This window comes from Tamandua tetradactyla, chromosome 5 (assembly GCF_023851605.1).
Source record: "Tamandua tetradactyla isolate mTamTet1 chromosome 5, mTamTet1.pri, whole genome shotgun sequence".
NCBI lineage: Eukaryota > Metazoa > Chordata > Mammalia > Pilosa > Myrmecophagidae > Tamandua > Tamandua tetradactyla.
The window spans coordinates 86806126-86831371 of record NC_135331.1 but is presented as its reverse complement, the minus strand read 5'-3'; the positions used below and the strand labels follow the sequence as shown (position 1 = coordinate 86831371).

The following is a 25246-nucleotide window of genomic DNA, read 5'->3' as shown; positions in this document are numbered from 1 at the left end:
AGGGAAACTAAGGCAGGACTGTATCTCCACTGGAGGTTGACTTAGATGCATTTACTGAATTTTCCTGCACTACATTTGGATGTTTGCAACCAACCTTCCTCCCCTCTCTTCTTCACTTGAAGGCACTGTTGTAAATGGGTCTGATGGCTCCCCAGCCTTCTCTGTCTCTATCCCATTTAATCTCACAGGTGCTTGTCCAAATAAAATTCTTGCGTGTTTCATAGTATTTGGGTGTCAGGAACCTAACTGACACAAGTATTATCACGAGCGCTCCAGGAAAATAGGCAGAAAGGTGGGGATTTGGGACTGGCTCACCCACTGCCTTGCAGGCAAGAGGACACCTCCTCATTGGTAGGGGAACTCAGAGAGTCCATGGCACAAGGGGACAGTTCATCCGATAAGGATTTCACTGATGGGTATCTGAGAAGATGTTCTGTTGTGGGGGAATGCTGAGGCAAGTGATGATAAAAACGATTGAAAAATGACAAGAGTGGTTGCCTACAAAGACGGTGGAGTTGGTTACTGCTAAGTTGTATTGCTGCTCTATAGAAGGAAAATGAGAATCAGAGGTTGTTAACCAGCAGATGCTACTTAAGTGTAAAAGCCTCTGCAGGAGCTTATCGAGAGGCCTTCATCATCTGATGATGAAGGGTAGAAAGTGTGGTCTGGCAGGCTGAACATATAACTGTAGGGCCATAGACCTCCAGAGACATTCAGTGCTCATCAGAGCAGGTCTGTGATGTGAATCTGTGAGCTTGGGGAAAGGCTACGATTCTGCACACTGGAACAGGTTTATGCTGATCAATATTCTCCCAGCCTTCTGGGCATGCAGAGCAGACTCCCCCTTCTCTAATCAAGTTAGCACTTCCACCATGCTTGGAGATGCTGTAGAAGTCTCACCCCCATGGTGAAACAGTTATGCCACTTTGGCACTGCTCCACCTCCTGTACTGGCTGACAGTCCTATAACGAGGGTTAAATCCCAGCACAACCTGGTGGGGAAGCAGTGGAGGTAATAAAGTGGAATTAGGGGGTGCATGGCTGGTTCAGTGGTAGAATGCTCACCAGCCATGTGGAAACCCAGGCTCGATTCCCAATCCATGCAGCCATCCCCGTACCCCATCCCCCAAGGCGGAAATAGACTTGACACCTAAATAATTCTAGGAACTAGATGGGATGTATACGAGGGAACCAGGAGAGCACATATGGATTGGAATTTGAGGGATCTTTTTTTTTTTTTTTAAGAGAGAGGGAGGAAGGGAAGGAAAGACAGAGAAGGAAGGAAGGGAGGAAGAAAGGGAAACATCTTTAAACATTTTCTTGTTTTATTATATTTTGTTTGTTTGTTTGTTTTTTACATGGGCTGGGGCCGGGAATCGAACCGGGGTCCTCCGGCATGGCAGGCAAGCACTCTTGCCCGCTGAGCCACCGCGGCCCGCCCAATTTGAGGGATCTTGATTAAGAGTCCTCCAATGTCAGCCTGGATGAACAGACACTCACTGGCTTGTGGGCACTTCCTTTTTTTTTTAATCTCACAGAAATTTATTTAATTTTTGCTTGAATGTATTTTATATAGAAGGATTGGGATTGTTTGCTGTGGGTGCCCCTGGGGGTGCCAGTGTGTACACATTAGAATGGAAATCACAGGCCAGATTTTACGTCTGTTTTACCTTAAAGATCTGTCTCTAGTGAAATTTGGTTGCTCCCTTAAAAAATGATCAATCTGTTGAAGCTACTGTTGAAACAGCTGACATTTAAGAGGACATTTCATGTTACAGTCTGCTGAACATGTAAATACTTGGAAATTAAAAACGTTTGTTTTGAAGTTTTCAATAACGGGAAACTTTCAAGTCTCGGACTGCACAGCTGGAAGTCCTGCTTTATGTTCCTTAAATTGGTCTCTGTTTCCCACAAAGTCAATCTTCAGCTTTGGTTTCCATTTCTTCTGCATCATCATCTCCATCCACTTATGCGGTTTCTCTCTCAAGCCTCTCCAGCTGCCATGCAAGTTCAGTTTCATCTGTTCTGTAACTACTCTGGGCTGCATTTGAACACTGAAGACATCTCTTTGTCCTCAATCTTTTCTTTAATAACAGCCATAGCTTGATTGAGGACAGAGAGCCCTTCCGTTCTCTCAAGGGTTGTTGTCGTCATCACATATCGAGGAGGAGCTATTAGATTAATCTTCATGGGCATGGTTTCTGTGGAACAATTCAAACCTGTTCTCAGGGCTTCTTTCACAGCATCTATGCCTTCATAACCATGACAAGCCATTTCAATATCTGCTCGAGTTTTCACAGTTTGTGGGGTCAAACGCCTATTAATATTGCTATTGAGTACTTCCCGTTCACCTTCATTCAAATCTAAACTCTCCAGAATAGATGGTCTGAGACTGCATGCTTAAATGCATCATAGTACCATATACGGGCCTCTTGTACTTGTCATCTAAGACCCAGGCAGTCGGCTGGAACAAGCTCTCCAGCTGCTTGTTTTTAGTGTATGCTATAACCTCAGCACCATGACAGAGAATGCTGAAAACAGGTTTGGATTTCGTGAATTTGTCTTCACATTTTATTGCTTCCTTTGGAGAAACTCTTCGTTCTGACAAATCAATATAGCCTTTTTCTTTATCTACTCTAATGATAATCACACATTCAATCCTCCCAATTCAGATAAGTTTGCTTATAGATGGAATATGCCTTTTGGACAACTCACTAAGGAAAATCATGCCTTCAATGTTGTTGTATTCCAGTAAGTGGACATAAGCCCCCATTTCAGAAATATGTCTTTTTTTTCCCCCAAGAATATATTTGTTTATTATTTTAAAAGAAATAATCAGAAAAAACAGATAAAACAAACAAACAAACAAACAAACAAACAAACAGCCTGGAAGTTGGAAGTGGAGTCAGAGGTAAGGAGAAATGGTTCTGAGGACAGATTCTTTCATTTTAAGCCTGTAGTTCTATCTAAAATTATGTATACACATTTCTTTTAATTAAAAAATATTTTTTAAAGATAACAACGTACAAAAGCAAACATCCATACCATATGATCATTCCATTCTTGGTATACAGTCAGTAACTCACAATATCATCACATGGTTGTATATTTATCACCACAATCACCTCTCAGAACATTTGTATCAATCCAGAAAAAGAAACAAAAAGAAAAAAGAAAAAAATTCATACATATCATACCCCCTCCCCCTCTCCTTCACCGATGACCAGCACGTCAGTCTACTGGCTGCTGGTCAGTATTTATTTATTTTTTTTTAATCTTTTAAATTAATTTTTAAATTTTTTGAAAATTATGACAAGAAACACAAGCATTCTTAACATATGATCATTCCGTTCTACATATATAATCAGTAATTCACATCATCATATAGTTGCGTATTCATCATCATGATCATTTCTTAGAACATTTGCATCAATTCAGAAAAAGAAAAAGGACAACAGAAAAACATTCATGCATACCATACCCCTTGCCACTCCCTTTCGTTGTTCACTAGCATTTCAATCTACTAAATTTATTTTAACATTTGTTCCACATATTACTTATTTTTTTAATTTTTTTTTATTTTTTAATTTTTTTATTAACGGAAAGAAAAAAAAAGAAATTAACACAACATTTAGAAATCATACCGTTCTACATATGTACTCAGTAATTCTTAACATCATCACATAGATGCATGATCATTGTTTCTTAGTACATTTGCATCGTTTTAGAGGAACTAGCAACACAACAGAAAAAGATATAAAATGTTAATATAAAGAAAAGAAATAAAAGTAGTAATAATAGTAAAAAACAACAACAACAAACAAACAAACAAGCAAACAAAAACAAAAAAACCCTATAGCTCAGATGCAGCTTCATTCAGTGTTTTAACATGATTACTTTACAATTAGGTATTATTGTGCTGTCCATTTTTGAGTTTTTGTATCTAGTCCTGTTGCACAGTCTGTATCCCTTCAGCTTCAATTACCCATTGTCTTACCCTGTTTCTAACTCCTGCTGAACTCTGTTACCAATGACATATTTCAAGTTTATTCTCGAATGTCCGTTCACATCAGTGGGACCATACAGTATTTGTCCTTTAGTTTTTGGCTGGATTCACTCAGCATAATATTCTCTAGGTCCATCCATGTTATTACATGGTTCATAAGTTTATCTTGTCTTAAAGCTGCATAATATTCCATCGTATGTATATACCACAGTTTGTTTAGCCACTCTTCTGTTGATGGAGATTTTGGCTGTTTCCATCTCTTTGCAATTGTAAATAATGCTGCTATAAACATTGGTGTGCAAATGTCCGTTTGTGTCTTTGCCCTTAAGTCCTTTGAGTAGATACCTAGCAATGGTATTGCTGGGTCGTATGGCAATTCTATATTCAGCTTTTTGAGGAACCGCCAAACTGCCTTCCACAGTGGTTGCACCCTTTGACATTCCCACCAACAGTGGATAAGTGTGCCTCTTTCTCCGCATCCTCTCCAGCACTTGTCATTTTCTGTTTTGTTGATAATGGCCATTTTGGTGGGTGTGAGATGATATCTCATTGTGGTTTTGATTTGCATTTCTCTAATGGCCAGGGACATTGAGCATCTCTTCATGTGCCTCTTGGCCATCCGTATTTCCTCTTCTGAGAGGTGTCTGTTCAAGTCTTTTTCCCATTTTGTAATTGGGTTGGCTGTCTTTTTGTTGTTGAGATGAACAATCTCTTTATAAATTCTGGATACTAGACCTTTATCTGATATATCATTTCCAAATATTGTCTCCCATTGTGAAGGCTGTCTTTCTACTTTCTTGATGAAGTTCTTTGATGCACAAAAGTGTTTAATTTTGAGGAGTTCCCATTTATTTATTTCCTTCTTCAGTGCTCTTGCTTTAGGTTTAAGGTCCATAAAACCGCCTCCAGTTGTAAGATCCATAAGATATCTCCCAACATTTTCCTCTAACTGTTTTATGGTCTTAGACCTAATGTTTAGATCTTTGATCCATTTTGAGTTAACTTTTGTATAGGGTGTGAGATATGGGTCTTCTTTCATTCTTTTGCATATGGATATCCAGTTCTCTAGGCACCATTTATTGAAGAGACTGCTCTGTCCCAGGTGAGTTGGCTTGACTGCCTTATCAAAGATCAAATGTCCATAGATGAGAGGGTCTATATCTGAGCACTCTATTCGATTCCATTGGTCGATATATCTATCTTTATGCCAATACCATGCTGTTTTGACCACTGTGGCTTCATAATATGCCTTAAAGTCAGGCAGCGCGAGACCTCCAGCTTCGTTTTTTTTCCTCAAGATGTTTTTAGCAATTCGGGGCACCCTGCCCTTCCAGATAAATTTGCTTATTGGTTTTTCTATTTCTGAAAAATAAGTTGTTGGGATTTTGATTGGTATTGCATTGAATCTGTAAATCAATTTAGGTAGGATTGACATCTTAACTATATTTAGTCTTCCAATCCATGAACACGGTATGCCCTTCCATCTATTTAGGTCTTCTGTGATTTCTTTGAGCAGTTTTTTGTAGTTTTCTTTATATAGGTTTTTTGTCTCTTTAGTTAAATTTATTCCTAGGTATTTTATTCTTTTAGTTGCAATTGTAAATGGTATTCGTTTCTTGATTTCCCCCTCCGCTTGTTCATTACTAGTGTATAGAAATGCTACAGATTTTTGAATGTTGATCTTGTAACCTGCTACTTTGCTGTACTCATTTATTAGCTCTAGTAGTTTTGTTGTGGATTTTTCCGGGTTTTCGACGTATAGTATCATATCGTCTGCAAACAGTGATAGTTTTACTTCTTCCTTTCCAATTTTGATGCCTTGTATTTCTTTTTCTTGTCTAATTGCTCTGGCTAGAACCTCCAACACAATGTTGAATAATAGTGGTGATAGTGGACATCCTTGTCTTGTTCCTGATCTTAGGGGGAAAGTTTTCAATTTTTCCCCATTGAGGATGATATTAGCTGTGGGTTTTTCATATATTCCCTCTATCATTTTAAGGAAGTTCCCTTGTATTCCTATCTTTTGAAGTGTTTTCAACAGGAAAGGATGTTGAATCTTGTCGAATGCCTTCTCTGCATCAATTGAGATGATCATGTGATTTTTCTGCTTTGATTTGTTGATATGGTGTATTACATTAATTGATTTTCTTATGTTGAACCATCCTTGCATACCTGGGATGAATCCTACTTGGTCATGATGTATAATTCTTTTAATGTGTTGTTGGATACGATTTGCTAGAATTTTATTGAGGATTTTTGCATCTGTATTCATTAGAGAGATTGGTCTGTAGTTTTCTTTTTTTGTAATATCTTTGCCTGGTTTTGGTATGAGGGTGATGTTGGCTTCATAGAATGAATTAGGTAGTTTTCCCTCCACTTCGATTTTTTTGAAGAGTTTGAAGAGAATTGGTACTAATTCTTTCTGGAACGTTTGGTAGAATTCACATGTGAAGCCATCTGGTCCTGGACTTTTCTTTTTAGGAAGCTTTTGAGTGACTAATTCAATTTCTTTACTTGTGATTGGTTTGTTGAGGTCATCTATGTCTTCTTGAGTCAAAGTTGGTTGTTCATGTCTTTCCAGGAACCCGTCCATTTCCTCTAAATTGTTGTATTTATTAGCGTAAAGTTGTTCATAGTATCCTGTTATTACCTCCTTTATTTCTGTGAGGTCAGTAGTTATGTCTCCTCTTCCATTTCTGATCTTATTTATTTGCATCCTCTCTCTTCTTCTTTTTGTCAATCTTGCTAAGGGCCCATCAATCTTATTGATTTTCTCATAGAACCAACTTCTGGCCTTATTGATTTTCTCTATTGTTTTCATGTTTTCAATTTCATTTATTTGTGCTCTAATCTTTGTCATTTCTTTCCTTTTGCTTGCTTTGGGGTTAGCTTGCTGTTCTTTCTCCAGTTCTTCCAAATGGATAGTTAATTCCTGAATTTTTGCCTTTTCTTCTTTTCTGATATAGGCATTTAGAGCAATAAATTTCCCTCTTAGCACTGCCTTTGCTGCGTCCCATAAGTTTTGATATGTTGTGTTTTCATTTTCATTCGCCTCGAGGTATTTGCTAATTTCTCTTGCAATTTCTTCTTTGACCCAGTCGTTGTTTAGGAGTGTGTTGTTGAGCCTCCACGTATTTGTGAATTTTCTGGCACTCTGCCTATTATTGATTTCCAACATCATTCCTTTATGGTCCGAGAAAGTGTTGTGTAAGATTTCAATCTTTTTAAATTTGTTAAGACTTGCTTTGTGACCCAGCATATGGTCTATCTTTGAGAATGATCCATGAGCACTTGAGAAAAAGGTGTATCCTGCTGTTGTGGGATGTAATGTCCTATAAATGTCTATTAAGTCTAGTTCATTTATAGTAATATTCAGATTCTCTATTTCTTTGTTGATCCTCTGTCTAGATGTTCTGTCCCTTGATGAGAGTGGTGAGTTGAAGTCTCCAACTATTATGGTATATGAGTCTATTTCCCTTTTCAGTGTTTGCAGTATATTCTTCACGTATTTTGGGGCATTCTGATTCGGTGCGTAAATATTTATGATTGTTATGTCTCCTTGTTTAATTGTTCCTTTTATTAGTATATAGTGTCCTTCTTTGTCTCTTTTAACTGTTTTACATTTGAAGTCTAATTTGTTGGATATTAGTATAGCCACTCCTGCTCTTTTCTGGTTGTTATTTGCATGAAATATCTTTTCCCAACCTTTCACTTTCAACCTATGTTTATCTTTGGGTCTAAGATGTGTTTCCTGTAGACAGCATATAGAAGGATCCTGTTTTTTAATCCATTCTGCCAATCTATGTCTTTTGATTGGGGAATTCAGTCCATTGACATTTAGTGTTATTACTGTTTGGATAATATTTTCCTCTAACATTTTGCCTTTTGTATTATATATATCATATCTGATTTTCCTTCTTTCTACACTCTTTTCCATATCTCTCTCTTCTGTCTTTTTGTATCTGACTCTAGTGCTCCCTTTAGTATTTCTTGCAGAGCTGGTCTCTTGGTCACAAATTCTTTCAGTGACTTTTTGTCTGAGAATGTTTTAATTTCTCCCTCATTTTTGAAGGATAATTTTGCTGGATATAGGAGTCTTGGTTGGCAGTTTTTCTCTTTTAGTATTTTAAATATATCATCCCACTGTCTTCTAGCTTCCATGGTTTCTGCTGAGAAATCTACACAAAGTCTTATTGGGTTTCCCTTGTATGTAATGGATTGTTTTTCTCTTGCTGCTTTCAAGATCTTCTCTTTCTCTTTGACCTCTGACATTCTAACTAGTAAGTGTCTTGGAGAACGCCTATTTGGGTCTAATCTCTTTGGGGTGCGCTGCACTTCTTGGATCTGTAATTTTTGGTCTTTCATAAGAGTAGGGAAATTTTCAGTGATAATTTCTTCCATTAGTTTTTCTCCTCCTTTTCCCTTCTCTTCTCCTTCTGGGACACCCACAACACGTATATTTGTGCGGTTCATATTGTCCTTGAGTTCCCTGATACCCTGTTCAAATTTTTCCATTCTTTTCCCTATAGTTTCTGTGTCTTTTTGGAATTCAGATGTTCCATCCTCCAAATCACTAATTCTATCTTCTGTCTCTTTAAATCTATCATTGTAGCTATCCATTATTTTTTCTATGTTTGCTACTTTATCCTTCACTTCCATAAGTTCTGCGATTTGTTTTTTCAGTTTTTCTATTTCTTCTTTATGTTCAGCCCATGTCCTCTTCATGTCCTCCCTCAATTTATCGATTTCATTTTTGAAGAGGTTTTCCATTTCTGTTCGTATATTCAGCATTAGTTGTCTCAGCTCTTGTGTCTCATTTGAGCTATTGGTTTGTTCCTTTGACTGAGCCATATTCTCAATCTTTTGAGCGTGGACAGTTATCTTCTGCTGCTGGCGTCTGGGCATTTATTCAGATTTCTCTTGGTGTTGGACCCAGCAAGGTTGTAATATTTTTCTGTGAAATCTCTGGGTTCTGTTTTTCTTATCCTGCCCAGTAGGTGGCGCTCGTGGCACACGTTTGTCTGCGGGTCCCACCAGTAAAAGGTGCTGTGGGACCTTAAACTTTGGAAAACTCTCGCCGTCCTGGGGGTTCGCTAGCCGAAGCGGCTTGAGCCGGCCCGGGGTCCGAATGCAGGGAGGGTTGCTGGTCGCCACAGCCAGGGAAAGAGCCCGTCCGAATTTCCTAGTCGGCCCTGGGCGACAAGCGTGGCGGGAGGGCGCCAGCGGCAGCGGCCCGCCCGAGAGAGTGCACGTTCCCCGGGAGTCACGGGGTCACCGTTCTCCGCGGCCTGGGGGTTTCCGATCCAATTCTCTCAGTTGGTCCGGGGGCTGCGCGTGGTGTGGGCGCCAGTCGCCTTCGTTTCAGGGGACCACCTCTCCAATTCTCCCAGCCGGCCCGGGAAGGGGGAAGGGAGTAACTCCGGCCGCTTGCCACCCCGCCCGGTAAGGCCCGCGCGCCTCGGCGATCTCACCCGAGCTGCTTCTCTCAGCCAGCCAGCCGTTCCAGGATGGGGTACGCTGTCTTTTTTATCTCTGTTGTGGCTTTGGGCACTTTCTGTATCGTTTCTACTCCCCTAGTAGGTGTCCTGGAGAAGAAACTAAGATCCGCGCGTCTTACTAAGCCGCCATCTTCCAGGAAGTCCCCCGATGTGTTCTTGATGCCGTAATGTTGTCCATTTCTGTAAGCAGAACTCAGAAGGTCTGGTTAATGTCGAGGGAACTAAGTACAAAGAGTAAATTGCTAAGCTTAGCTAGGAAAAGCATATTTTGCAGCTGTCAGTTGTTGAATTCCTGGTTGGATGAATTTGTCGGGAATTTAGGAGAAATGTTTGGACTGGAGAAATAGATTAGGCAGGTAATGTCATATAAGTGATATTTAAATCCTTAAGAATAGATGAAATCATCAAAGGAGGTGTTTTGCTTTGTTAAAGCTGCCGAAATGCAATATACCAGAAATGGAAGGGCTTTTTAAAAAGGGGATTTATTAACTTGCAAGTTTACAGTTCTATAACATTCATTCATTCATTGGACCATAAACAATGTCCAAATGAAGACATCTAGGGGAAGATACCTTGACTCAAGCAAGGCCAGTGGGTCCAGAACACCTCTGTCAGGTGCATTTTCTTTCTGCATCTCCAACATCTGGGTCTCTATGTTGGCCCTCTCTGTTGGCTCTGTGTGTTGGCTCTGAACTCTCTCCAAAATGTTTCCCCTTTTAAAGGACTCTGGTAAACTAATCAAGACACACCTCAATTGGGCAGAGTCACAGTTCCATCTAACCAAAAGACCACACCCACAATTGGGTGGATCATGTTTCCATGGAAACAATCTAATCAAAGGTTCCCACCCCTACAATTTTGAATTAGGATCAAACAACATGTATTTTCTGGGGCATCAACATTTTCTAACTAGCACAGGAGGCATCAGCTATTGTATTAGCCACGGTTTTCCCGAGTCATAATTCTGTAGGGCAGGCCATAAGCTGGAAACTCACAAAGGCGATTCTGAATTTTGGCAAAATGAACTTCATAAAGCAGGTTACAAGCTGAATGACTAAGTAGAGGTAGAAATGGTTCTTTCTGACATCTTCAATCCTCAGTTCTAGGTTTTTAGATCTCCTGCTGATTGTATGAGGAGACTCCCCACATTGTTGAGCATAACCTCTTGTTGACTGTAGACTCAATCAGCCCTTGATATAATTACTGATTGTAGATGCAAATCCATTCATGAAATATGGTCATAGTACCATCAGGCCAGATTTTGCCTCACCAAACTAATGAACACCATAATCTAGCCATGTTCATTCAGGAATTTAGCTTTCACTGCTGTAGAAGAGAAAAGTAACAAAACCTGAACCTTGAACACTCCAGAGCTAAATGGTTTGTTCAGACCAAACACCAAAGTTGCACTGCCCAGATCTGGCAGTGCATCTAGGAGGCAAAGTTTACTATGTACCCCAGTCACCTGAAGATCCAATTTTGGTTGAGATGGTTTGGAGTAGGCATGAGGGTCTGTATTTAGAGCAAGGCTGCTGTTGGTGCTGTTACTGCTGGTCTACTCCTTTTTTTTTCTTTAATATTTCTATTATGAACAATGACCAACATAACATATCTCACATCTTGAGATATGAACATTTTTGACATGTGTCCTAGTTTGCTAGCTGCTGGAATGCAATATACCAGAAACAGAATGGCTTTTAAAAAGGGGAATTTAATAAATTGCTAGTTTACAGTTCTAAGGCCGAAAAAAAGTCCCAATTAAAACAAGTCTATAGAAATATCCAATCTAAGGCATCCAGGGAAAGATACCTTGGTTCAACAAGGCCGATGAAGTTCAGGGTTTCTCTCTCAAGTGAGTAGGCACATGGTGGACACAGTCAGGGCTTCTCTCTCAGCTGGAAGGGCACATGGTGAACACAGTCAGGGTTTTTCTCTCTTCTGGAAGGGCACATGGCAGACACTGCATCATCTGCTAGCTCCTACTCCTGACTTCCGGTTTCATGAAGCTCCCCAAGAGGCATTTTCCTTCTTCATCTCCAAAGGTCGCTGGCTCGTGGACTCTCTGCCTCATGGTGCCTCAGCACTCTCCACTCTCTCTGAATCTCTCATTCTCCAAAATGTTTCCTCTTCTATAGGACTCCAGAAACTTATCAAGACCCACTTCAATGGGTGGAGACATGTCATCACCTAATGCAGCCTAACAACCACTCTTGACTAAATCACATTTCCAAGGAGATGATCTGATTACAGTTTTCAAACATACAGTATTGAATAGGAATTATTCTGCCTTTACAAAATGGGATTTTGATTAAAACGTGACTTTTTTAGGGTCCATAACCTCCTTTCAAACCAGCACAACATGGTTACAACATGGCTCACAATATCATAACCTAGTTGTGTATTCATCATCATCATCATTTTTTTGAAAAACTGCATCTTGCCAGCGAAGAAAGAAAAAATAAAAAGCTCATACATGCCATAACTGTTACCACTCCCTCTCATTGATCACTAGTATTTCAATCTACTCAATTTTTTTAACTTTTGTTCCCCCTATTATTTATTTTTTATCCATATCTTTTACTCATCTGTCCATACCATAGGTAAAAGGAGCATCAGACACAAGATTTTCACAGTCACACAGTCACTTTGTAATAGCTATGTAGTTATACAATTGTCTTCAAGAATCAAGGCTTTTGAAGTATTTTGAATAGGTAATATATTCATATGGTTCAAATTTCAAAAACAGAAAATAGTATATGAATAACTCCCTCCCACTAGTACCTTGCTATCACCCAGTCTTCATATGTCTCACTCCTGAAACCACTTTTATTACTTTGCTTTACACAGATTTACCTTATGCATATGCAAGCAAAAATAAACAAACTAAGCAACCCTATACACATGTTCTGCATTTTGTCATTTTCACTAAACAATGTATACTGGAATTCTTTCAAGTACAAAAACCTTCTTAAGAGCAACATTTTAATAAGTACTATAAAATGTGTAGCAAAACCTTAGTACAACAGAACTTACCAATATCTGGTGGACACTGCCCATTATATGGGAACCAATTTCCTTTCACAGTGAAAGGACTTTTCCGGTTGCTTGTTGAACCAGTTCCCAGCTGCCTGTTACCACCAAGTCCAAAAGAATAAATTCTTCCTGATGAAGGAACAAAAGGAGAAGTGTGCTGCCTAAAATAAAATGACAAAAATCTCGGATTTAATGTTATTTTCCCAGTGATACTAGTTCAGAAAAGCAGAGCAGATATTAACTGATATATTTTTCTCTTAATAAATTAATTAAATCACCACAGTTCTAAAATTTCTGCAAAAAAATATTCATTAATAGGCTTGCCTTAAAAAAAAAAAGGAAAAAAAAGAATCAAGGCTTTCGGAACAGTGCTCACCAATCTCAGGTACTTCCATCCAGACACTCCAATACACCATAAACTAAAAAGTTATATGTTAATGCATAAGAATAACCTCCATGATGACTGCTCGACTCTGTTTGAAATCTTTCAGCCATTGAAACTTTATTTCATCTCATATCTCTCTCCCTGCCTTTTGATCAAGAATGCTTTCTCAACCCCATGATACCCGGTCCTGGCTTCTCCTGCAAGTATTGTCAGGGAGATTTATACCCTTGGGAGTCATGTCCCACATAGGAGTGAGGGCAGTGAGTTCACCTGCTGAGTTGGCTTAGAGAGAGGCCACATCTGAGCAACAAAAGAGGTTCTCTGGGGGTGACTCTTAGGCCTAATTTTAAGTAGTTTTAGCCTATCCTTGGCAGGAATATATTACATAGGGGCAAACCACAAGATCCAGGGCTTGGCCTTTTGAGTTGACTGTCCCCACAGTTGTGAGAATATCAGAAATTCTCCAAATGGGGAAGTTGTATATTTCCTCCTTCCTGCTCAGTTCTCTAAGGGGACATCACAAAAATCTTCTTTCTTGACTGCCCAAATTACTCTGCGATATATTGGACCACTATGCTAACCTGGGCAAACCAATAAAATCTCATGTATTCAAGATTCCATTTACTTATGGTGTTCAACTAAACTGACCATGCAAGTTAAATTAAATAATACACTACCCAAAATATAAATTTTGCACCAAATAAACATCTTTTCGTTTGGGCTCATGCAGTAGTTGACCTTTTAAAATATGGACAATATCATCTTTCACCCTGAATTCTGATCTACTTTAGTCCTATCCAGATCAACTTGTTTATAACTTTGGTCAAAGTATGGTACCTTTTTTCAACAGTTTCTGCATGGGGTGCTACTGGCTTCTACAGCTTCAGAGCTCTGACTCTGAGTCTCAAGTGTGACATAAATAACTGAAGTTTCTGGGAATGACCAGGGTATATCCAAATAGCTCAGTATCTTAGAATTTAGAAATAAGAATTACAAAACATGAATTACTCTTGCTATCTGTTATGGAAACCACAGTGTCTGTGCCTCACCCTCTCTACTCTCTGCCTTCCCAGCACCCCACTGATATTAGGGCATCTCCAATTGCCCTGATTGTCCTTGAGAGAACTGTCATCTAGAATGTTGGTCCCTGAAAACCAGTGTTTTTCAGGGCATGGAAGAGTACATCTTCTAGTCCCTTGAGAGAGAGCAGGGAGGGAGAACTTGAGGCTCATGCATATCTGTTTCAAAATCTCTGTCTCTAATTTTTTTCTCCCTTCCTGTACCCAATACTGAAGAATTTCAGGCATCTAGTCTCATTGTTAGACCATGACTGAGATGTTCATGAGTCAAGATGTGCATGAGTCAAGTTTTTTTTAAAAAATTATTTTTATTGTATAGTATAACATATATACAAATCAAAGAAATAACCAAGCAATAGCTTTCAAAGCATTCTTCAACAAGTAGTTACAGGATTGTTCCCAGATTTTGTCTTAGGCTACCATATGAGCCTCTCAGATTTTTCCTTCTAGCTGCTCCAGAATATAGGAGGCTAAAAGGCTTAGATATATACTTTTTATCACCACAATAGAATGTTTTTTGTGAAAAATAACATATATACAAAAAAGCAATAAATTTCAAAGCACATCACCATGATTAATTGAGGAACATATTTCAGAGTTTGACATGGGTTACAATTCCACAATTTTAGTTGTTTAAGCTCTAAGATACTGGAGACTAAAATAGATATCAATTTAATCATTCAGCACATCATATTCATTTGTTCAACCCTACCGTCTCTGTATAACTCCACCATCAACTTTGATCTTTCTAGCCCTCTCTTTATGGTGTTTGGGCTATGGTCATTGTAACTTTTTCATGTTGGAAGATCTGTCACTAATATGGGGTAAGGAGATGAAACTATCTGTTGTTCTGGAGAGGCTGGGCCCTCTAGGGCTCAGGACTCATCTGGTCCAGGGACCCATCTGGATGTTGCAGTTTTCTGGAAAGTTCTAGTAGGACATGGAACGCTTGTGGAATCTTATATATTGCCGTAGGTGTTCTTTAGGATTGTCTGGAATGGTCCTACTTGGGGTTTGGCAGGATATGATAGGTAGCAAGGTCTAACTGAAGCATGCATAAGAGCAGCCTCAGAGTAGGTGCTTGACGAGTGTATTAGCTGGGGTTCTCTAGAGAAACAGAATCAGAAGGAAATATCTGTGAATATAAAATCTATAAAAGTGTCTCACGTAACCTCAGGAACACAGAGTCCAAAATCTGTAGGGCAGGCTGTGAGGCTGACAATCTGTTGGAGGGACTGGATGAACTCCACAGGAGAGGCTCACCGGCCAAAGCAGGAAGAGAGCCTGTCTCTTTTGAATCCTCCTTAAAAGGCTTCCAGTGATTAGATTACGCATCACTCATTGCAGAAGACACTCTCCTTGGCTGATTACAAATGGAATCAGCTGTGGATGCAGCTGACGTGATCATGATTTAATTCTATGAAATATCCTCATAGCCACAGAGAGGCCAGCACTTGCCCGACTAGACAAATGGATACCACCACGTGGCCAAGGTGACATAACCTGAACATGACAATGAATCAAGTTTTAAACCCACTGAAATGATTGAATTACCCTCTGCTGCTCAAAGTATTCCAATGAATCCAGACTCTATTGGTGCATTCATCCCGATACGTTCAGCTTGATTCATAGTTATATTGCTCTGTGTAAGTCAGCGTTCTCAAGAGAAACAGGATCAATAAGCACGATCTGTAAATGCGAGATTTAAAAAGGTGCATCACACAACCATGGGAATGGAGGATTCCAGAATCCATCAGGAAGGGTATGAGACTGGCAGCTCAGATGAAGGGTCTGGAGGCACTCCACAGGAGAGATTTGCTGGCTGAAGAAGCAGTGAGAGAGTCTCTCTTCTTCCTTAAAAGCCTTGGATTATCTCATTGTGGGAAGCACGCCTTAGTTGATTTCAGATGCAATCTGCCACAGATGTCATCAACAAACTGATGATTTGATCAACCTGCCTGAAATATCTCTGCAGCAATGGTCAGGCCAGTGCTTCCCTGACCAGACAACTGGGCATAATTATTTGGCTAAATTGGCACCAGAACCTAAATATCACAGTTCAACCCTTGGCAACTTGGCAACTGTATACAACACCTTGAAATACAATTAATTTCCAACTAGAACATAGTAGCAGACTAGATTTTGAGTAACAATGCTCAGCTATCTTGCATAGAACCAGAAATGCACTACTTCTCTCTAGAATAGGGTAGAAGTCCTTAGATAGCATTCACTCTTTAACTTCATATTCTGTGACCTAAATACTGTAACATGAACAATACAAATTATTCACATGATAAGAGGAAAACAAGGTTTTGCTTATGTAGAAATGCAAACGTACTCATAACAAAACAGGGAAGAAATATTCTTACAATCATAGTCCTCACTTCTGTAACTGATCATGTGGTCATAGTTCCTATTTATCACTACCTTTTTCTACTAACCATTCCAAGTTCCCGTTACCATCAGCAAGCACTGCAGCTGATCATGGTTCTTGCCGGGTAGGGTGACCCTGACCTTCATTCCTGAAGTTTCTGGGCCATATGTAGTTCTGCTGGATTGGATTGTTGGAATTTACCTTTGACTTTAATTACAGGGCATCCTAGGGGATTTCCTGTATTCCAGCAAAACTCTTCTTTTTATTTTATTTTTTATTTATGATACATAACCATATACAAACACAAACATTCTTATCATATGATCATTCCATTCTTGTATATAATCAGTAACTCACACTATCATCACATAGTTGTATGTATTAACAAATGTATTAGTGAATGAATGTGGAGAATTTCAGTTCAAAAACTCTTCTTTATCTCCAATTTGTAGTTGTGGTCCTATTTCCCCTTGATAGTCAGGATCAATCACCCAAGAAATAACAGTAATCCCCTTCTGTGCCTGTTGATTCAGTGGCATGTGAAGCCTAAAGTAGCCAGGTGGCAGTCTTAATTTCCAGTTTGATGGAATCATTGTGTCTCCTGCAGTGAGCACTCCTCCTTTTGGAACTAAGACCTGTAGATCAGCAGAACTTAAGGTTTCAGGGACAGGAAGCAAAAATTTTCCTAGTGGATCACTAAGGGTGATAGTGAGTGTTGCCACTCACACTTCCACCCCTTGATTCGTGGACCCATGAATCCTGGCTATGGGACAAACAGCACCATAGAGTAGATGCTGATTCAGCACATACACAACCTCCTGGAGAACACTGTCCCAGCCCTGCAACTTATTGCCATGTAGTTGGCACTGCAGTTGGGCCTTCAAAAGACCATTCCACTGTCCTATGAACCTAGTTGCCACTGGATGATGGGGAACATGGCAAGACCAGAGAATTCCATGAGCATGTGCCCGTCCTTACCTACATTTTCTGTGAAGTGGGTTCCTTAATCAGAAGCAATGCTGTGTGGAATACAATGATGGTGGATAAGGCATTTTTTAAGTCCATGGATGGTAGTTTTTGCAGAAACATTGCGTGCAGGGAATGCAGGCTGATCAACTTGGAGAATGGTGCCATATTGGGGTCTGAGTGTGTGTCTCAGTTGCTGGGAGATTGGGCAATCAGCGGTGGCTGTAGCCACATCAGCTTAATGAGTGGAGGTCCATACTGGTGGTCCCATGCATAACCTCCATCCCTACTTTGGTAGTTAGATTCAGGTGTCAACTTGGCTAGGTGAAGGTGCCTAGTTCAATTGCTGTAGATGTGATCCAAAGGCATGTGAACCTTATCTGTTGAGTACATTTGCAGCCGACTAGGGGGCATGCCTGCTGCAATGAATGATGTTTGATTTAATTGGCTGGGGCTTGAATGAGAGAGCTCAACCTAGAACAGCTCAAGCAGCTCAGCATACTTCATCTTAGCACTCGCAGCTCAGCCCAGGCCTTTGGAGATGCAGAAAGAAATCACCCTGGGGAAAGTTGTTGGAACCCAGAGGCCTGGAGAGAAGGCCAGCAGAGATCACCGTGTGCCCTCCCATTAAGAAAGAACCTCAGTTTAAAGTTAGCTGCCTTTCTTCTGAAGAACTTATGAAATAAATCCCCTTTTATTAAAAACCAGTATGTCTCTTGTGTTTCGCATTCCGGCAGTTAGCAAACTAGAACAGAGTTGGTACCAGGTGTTGCGTGCTGCAGCAGTTTGCAAATACCAGATATGTTGGAACAGTTTTTTGGAAGGCTAAGGGGAAGATTTTGGAGGAACTGTGAGGAGAATGATGGAAAAGATGTGGAATGCTTGAAGAGACTGTTGGTGTAAACAGAACCACTGCCAATCTGGACAAAGGGAGACACAAAAGTGAAAAATTGGAGTTTGCAGAGTGAGAACAATGGAAGCTCAGGTCTGAAGACAAGAAACCTTGGCCAGGAGAGTGGAACCACCCATATACATGGAGAGGGTGAGTTTACCCTGAAGGGTGAGGATGCATCTCCCACCTCATTGCAGTGAAAGAGTCCTGGAGCCTCAGGCCTTGGAGAAGATACAGCACACTCCTTGGGAGACTGAGGAAAGCCTGGCTGCAACCACATGGAGGGGTTGAGCTTGTGCTCTGGAAATGGCAGAGAGCCCAGGTGTGGCCATGATGCCTGGAGAGAGTGGAGTCGAGAAAAAGGTGGTCTCCTCAGTGTCCCCCGAGGTTGCTTTGGAAAGAGGCAGGCCACTGCATAGGCCCTTGGAAGGGGGGGGGTTGCCAGTTTCTAAAGCTGAAGGATAAATGGCTGTCAGACTTTGAAATCCAGTGGCATTTGCCATGCAGGTTTTACATCTGTATTCCTTCCAATTTCACCCCGTGGAAACGAAAATCTGTATCTTGTGAATATCCTCCTTTGCACATTGGCATCAGATAACTTGTTCCCTGGTTTGAAATGATGTATGTCCCCCAGAAAAGCCATGTTTTAATCAAAATCCCATTTTGTAAAGGCAGAATAATCCCTATTCAATACTGTATGTCTGAAACTATAATCAGATCAACTCCCTGGAGATGTGATTTAATCAAGAGTGGTTGTTAAGCTGGATTAGGTGACGACATGTCTCCACCCATTTGGGGGGATCTTGATAAGTTTCTGGAGTCCTATAAAACAGGAAACATTTTGGAGAATGAAGGAGATTCGGAGAGAGCAGAGAATGCTGCAGCACCACGAAGCAGAGAGTCCACGAGCCAGTGACCTTTGGAGATGAAGAAAGAAAACGGCTCCTGAAAAGCTTCATGAAACTGGATGCCAGGAAAGAAAGCTAGCATATGATGCCATGTTCACCATGTGCCCCTCCAGCTGAGAGAGAAGCCCTGACTGTGTTCACCATATGCTTTCTCACTTGAGAGAGAAACCGTGACCTTCATCAGCCTTCCTGAACCAAGATGTCTTTCCCTGGATGGATGCCTTTGATTAAACATTTCTCTAAACTTGCTTTCATTGGGATATTTTCTCAGCCTTAGAACTGTAAACTAGCAACTCATTAAATTCCTCTTTTTAAAAGCCATTCCATTTCTGGTATATCACATTCTGGCAGCTAGCAAACTAGAACAACTTGTTTTGAGATTCATAGGTCCACAGCCAGAATAGAATTTTTTCACCTTAATATTGTTTAAGGTGATGCATATAGGTGCCAAGTTGACAAGGGGTGGACATGTGGTAGTTAGTTTCAGGTGTCAACTTGGCTAGGTGAAGGTACCTAGTTCTATTACTGTGGACATAAGCCAATGGCATGTGAACCTCAATTGTTTTTTATTACATCTGTAGTCAGTAGGAGGCATGCTTGCTGCAATGAATGATGTTTGATTTAATAGGCTGGGGCTTAAATGAGAGAGCTCAAGGTAGCACAGCCCAGGCAGCTCAGCATACCTCATCTTGGTAGCCGCAGCTCAGCCCAGTCCATTGGAGATGCAGAAAGAAATCACCCTGGGGAAAGTTGTTGGAACCGAGAGGCCTGGAGAGAAGGCCAGCAGAGATCACCCTCTGCTTTCTCATGTAAGAAAGAACCTCAGTTTAAAGTTAGCTGCCTTTCCTCTGAAGAACTAATGAAATAAATTCCCTTTTACGAAAAGTCCAGCTCTGGTGTGTTGCATTCCGGCAGCTAGCAAACTAGAACACCTACCACCATGCCTAATTTGTTCATGAGCCCATTGGGCAATGGCAGGAGTGGCTAAGGAAACAGGACAGTTCGTCTTATGTACTTGATTATTAAAGCCTTCCTCTGCTGAAGTCACCCTCTGGTGAGCATTAACATGGGACACAAATATCTTCAAGTTCTTTGCCCAGTCAGAAAGATCTATCTACATACCGCTTCCCCAGATCTCTTTGTCATCAATTTCCAAATATGCTCCTTCCAAGTCCCTAACCATCTAGCCAAACCATTGACAACAACCCATGAGTCAATATACAAATGCAATTCTGGACAATTGTCCTTCTCAGCAAAATGAACAACCAGGTGCACTGCTGGAAGTACCACCCACTGGGAAGATTTATGCTCATCACTGTCTGTTTTTTTTCCCCCTTTTTTTTTCCATCACATAGTTGTATGTTTATCATCATGATCATTTCTTAGAACATTTGCATCAATTTAGAAAAAGAAATAAAAAGAAAATAGAAAAAAATTTCATACATACCATACCCCTTACTCCTCCCTTTCATTGATCACTAACATTTCAATCCTGTAAATTTGTTTTAACATTTGTTCCCCCTATTATTTATTTACTTTTAATCCATACCTTTTACTCATCTGTCCATATGGTAGATAAAAGAAGCATCAGACACAAGGTTCACCACTGTCTTTTAAGGATATCTCAGAATGGGGTTGTAGTGCTACAGTTGTACACTTCCATTTTGGTCCCTGCATATCATGCAGAACCATCTGTAAACCAGGTCTGATTTTTATCTTTCTCAGTCAACTGAGTGTAAGGAACTCCCCAAGAGGCCATAGCTCTGATGTGGGAAAGAGACGGTTATGTGACAGGAATGCGGGTCATATACATTTGGGCCACTTTTTCTAGTAACCTACTTGTGCCTCCAGTAACTGTTTGAGCCCTGTCTCTAGTATACCATTTCCATTTTATGATGGAGTGCTGCTGCACATGCCCAACTTGATGGCTTGGTGGGTCAGAGAACATCCACCTCATGATAAGTAACTCAGGTCTCACAGTAACTTGGTGGCCCATAGTTAAGCGTTCAGCCTCTAGTAAGGCCTAGACACAGTTGTTTCCCAAAAGGAGAGTAGTTATCTGCAGCAGATGGCAAAGCTTTAGTCCAAGATCCTAAGGGTCTGTGTTGTGATTCTCCTATAGGGGCCTGCCAAAGGTTCCAGACAGCAACTCTATTTGCCAGTGACACTTCCAGCACCATTGGATCTGCTGGATCGTATGACCCAAGTGGCAAAGAAGCTTGCAAAGCAGCCAGGACCTGTCACAGAGCTTCTTGTTTTTCCAGTCCCCACTCAAAGCTAGCAGCTTTTCTTGTCACATGGTAAATGGGCTGTAGTAGCACACCCAAATAAGGAATATATTGTCGTTCAAATCCAAAGAGGCCAACTGGGCATTGTGTCTCTGTTTTGGTCATAGGAGGGGTAGAGGCAACAGCTTATCCATCATCTTAGAAGTGATATCTTGACATACCCCTCACCACTGGACACCTAGAAATTTCACAGAGATGGGAGACTCTTGTATTTTGTTGGGTTTGTCTCCCATCCCCTGACCTGCAAATCCCTTATGAATAAGTGTAGAGTAGTTGCTACTTAGGACCAATCAGCATGATAACATCAATATAATGGACAAGTGTGATGTCTTGGAGGAGGGAGAAGCATTCAACTTCCCTGCAGACAAGATTGTGACATAAGGCTGTACAGTTGATATACCCCTGATGCAGGACAATGGAGGTATACTGCTGACCTTGCCAGGTGAATGCAAACTGTTTCTGTTAGTCATTACTGACAGCTATTGAGAAAAAAGCATTTGTCAGATCAATACCTGCATACCAGGTTCCAGGCAGTGTGTTATTTGCTCAAGCAATGATGCCACATCTGGAACAGCAGCTGCAATTATTGTCACTACCTGGTTAAGTTTATGGTAATCCATTGTCAGTTTCCATGTCCCGCCTGTTTTCTGCAGTGTCCAAATAGGATAGTTGAATGGGGACGTGGTGGAAATCACCACCCCTGAATCCTTCAAGTTCTTAAGAATGGCACTAATCTCTGCAATCTCTCCAGGAATTTGATATTATTTCTGATTCACTATTTTGCCAGGTAGAGGCAGTTCTAGTGGCTTCCACCTGAACTTTCCCATCATAATAGCTCTCACTCCATGAGTCAGAAAACCAATGTGGAAATTCTGCCAGTTGCTGAGTAGGTCGATTCCAGTTATGTGTTCTGGAACTGGGAAAATGACCAGAGAATGGGTCTAGGGACCCCCTGTGTAATGCACCTGAGTTAAACCTCTATCAATCACCTGAGTTCCAGAAGCTGCTACTACACTGGCTGGTGGACCAGAATGATGTTTTGGGTCTCCTGGAATTAGTGTCACTTCTGAGCCAGTGTCTAATAATCTCTGAAATATCTGATCATTTACTTTTCCCCAGTGCACAGTCACCTGATAAAAGGCCATGTCTCCTTGTGGAAGACTGGGAGGAAGATTAACAGTGTAAATTTTGGGCAGTGTAAATGAGTGCTTCCCCTTGGATACCCGGCCCTCCCTCATCTGAAGGTCTTTCGTTCTGAAAACTGTCTCAAATCTGGAAACTGATTAAGGTGTCATGATTCTTTGTGTTTGAAATTTAAGTTTGACTTCTGTTCAACTGACCTAGAAATCTGCTTCTACTGCCAAACAAGAGTTTAGTAGACCATCTATCTTACTTCTAGGTCCCCACAATCCACTAGGCAATGCCACAAGTCTCTGGGTGTCAGATTATTTTGGCTGCTGCTTTGAGTGTGCTGTCTATGCTACTGGCCATGTCCACCTTTTCTATGGTGATTAACTAACACCACATGGCTTCAGCCAACTCAGGATCTGATCATCCCCATTGAGTTTGAGAATTCTACTCAGTGACAGCAGTTTCCACAGTAATATCTGACCCACAGAGCAGGGCAACTACAGAGCTCTTCAGGGATGATAGTGCTAGTCTCAAAATTTATTTCTCAAAATTCTGGTGAAAGATGTGTCCTCTGGATACTCCTGTGTTGTGTGAGCAGGTCTTCCATGGTAAATCCACTCTAATAGTCCCTTCTCTCTAAACCTCTAGATCCCCTCATCTAATAATACCATTTTTAGTACCTCAAAGCTTGTTTTCACTGAATGACAGTGTATGATAATTTCAGATCTAGGCATTCATTCCTATGGAGCCCCCTCATTTTATTCAAAGAAAAAATTCCAAATTAAGGTGTTCCCATATTCAGTACAGACATTAAATCCCTCATATGTAATTTTTTTGGATTACTCAATAGAGTGGTAACCAAGGACTTTTCAAATCCACTGAATTTATATTGTGAGCTTTTTATATGTTATGTGTGCTAGTTACGTTCAGATGTCAACTTGGCCAGGTGAAAGTGCCTAGTTCTACTGCTGTTTACGTGAGTTAATGGCATGTGAAGCTCATCTGTCACTGATTACCTCTGCAGCCGGCTAGAAGGCATGCCTGCTGTAATGAATGGTGTTTGATTTAATTGTCTGGGTGCTTAAATGAGAGAGCTCAATGAAGCATAGCCCAAACAGCTCAGCATATCTCATCTCAGCACTTGCAGCTCAGCCCAGCCCTTTGGAGATGCAGAAAGAAGTCACCCCTGGGAAAGTTGTTGGAACCCAGAGGCCTAGAGAGAAGGTCAGCAAGATCAGCTGTGCCTTCCCATGTAAGAAAGAACCTCGGTTCAAAGTTAGCTGCCTTTCCTCTGAGGAACTATATGTTTTTAACTAAATAAAACCTCTTTTATTAAAAGCCAGTCCATCTCTGATATGTTGCATTCTGGCAGCTTTGGTAGACTAGATAATTAAAGGCACTACCCTATTGATTACATAGTGCTTCTTCAGGATGTGAGTTCTCTGGTGGGTTTAAAGTATGGCTGAAACCTCTTCCATATTCTAAACGTATGGCGTGTGTTATCTCATTTGATATAAGTTCAGAATGTTGACTGACAGCTTCCCCATCTTGATGATATAGGTTTACTCTAAAGCTTGAAAAATACATTGTCTAAGGTTAGGAAAATTAAGGTATTCCCGTGTAGATGACATTCGTGTGATTTATGTCCACTGTTCATTCTCTCATATTGCCTCAGCATAGAAGTATGAGTGAAAGGTTTCCCACATAGATGATATTCATGGCATTTCTCTCGACTCTGAGTAGTCCCATGTTATCTGAGGGTGGAACAATGACTGAAGGCTTCCCCACATGTACGGCATTTATGGGACTCTACTCCAGGTGTGTGTTCTCACATGTTCTCTAAGATGATATTTAGTGACGGATTTTGCTCATAAGATGGCATTCATATGGTTTCTCTCCAGTGTGAGTTCTCCCATGTTGTCTGAAGACATATCAATGAAGGCTTTCCCACATGTATGGCATTCATAGAGTTTCTCTGCAGTGTGTGCCCTCTAAGCTTGTCTAAAATAAGAGTAACCGCTGAAGGCTTTTCCGCATAGGTGACATAAAGAGGATTTCATTTGCATGTTTTTTCTCATCTGAAGGTGTAACAAAGACTGTAGGCTTTCCCACATCTGTCACATTCATATGACTTCTCTTCAGTGTGACTTCTCTCATGTTGTAGAAGGTGAGAAGGTTCACTGAAGGTTTCCCGCACGGTTGACATTCACAGGGTTTCTCTCCAGTGTGATTTCTCATATTGAAGATGAGAACATTGACTGAAGGCTTTCCCACGTTGATGACATTCAAAGGGTTTCCCTCCTGTGTGTGTTCTCTCATTTTGTCTGTGGGTAGAACAAAGTCTGAAGGCTTTCCAACATGTATGACATTCATAGGCTTTCTCTCCAGTATGACTTCCCACATGAGGTTGAAGATGATAGTACTGAGTGAAGGCTTTTCCACATAGATTATCTACATATGGTTTTCACCAGTGTGAATTCTTTCATTTTGTCTGAGGGGAGAAGAAAGACTGAAGGCCCCGTGGTGCTCTGTTTTCACTGCACCAAAAGACCTGTGTTTGTTTTAGGTCACTACTTTAGCAATTGGGTTGTCCATATTTTTCAGCCAACACAATGGCAGATTCCTGTATAGGGAGTCTAGACCATTCTCAATTGTTCTGATATATTTTCTGGAGAGTACCTGAAAAT

General features: G+C 40.7%; 1 protein-coding gene and 1 pseudogene across 2 annotated transcripts in view; one reads left to right on the top strand and one right to left on the bottom strand.

Moving 5' to 3' along the window:
* Positions 1–25246, top strand: part of LOC143684375 (putative HLA class I histocompatibility antigen, alpha chain H) — a 269739-nt gene that overhangs the window by 208120 nt on the left and 36373 nt on the right. The window lies entirely within an intron of this gene.
* LOC143683210 (eukaryotic translation initiation factor 2 subunit 1 pseudogene) lies at positions 1846–23598 on the bottom strand (annotated as a pseudogene).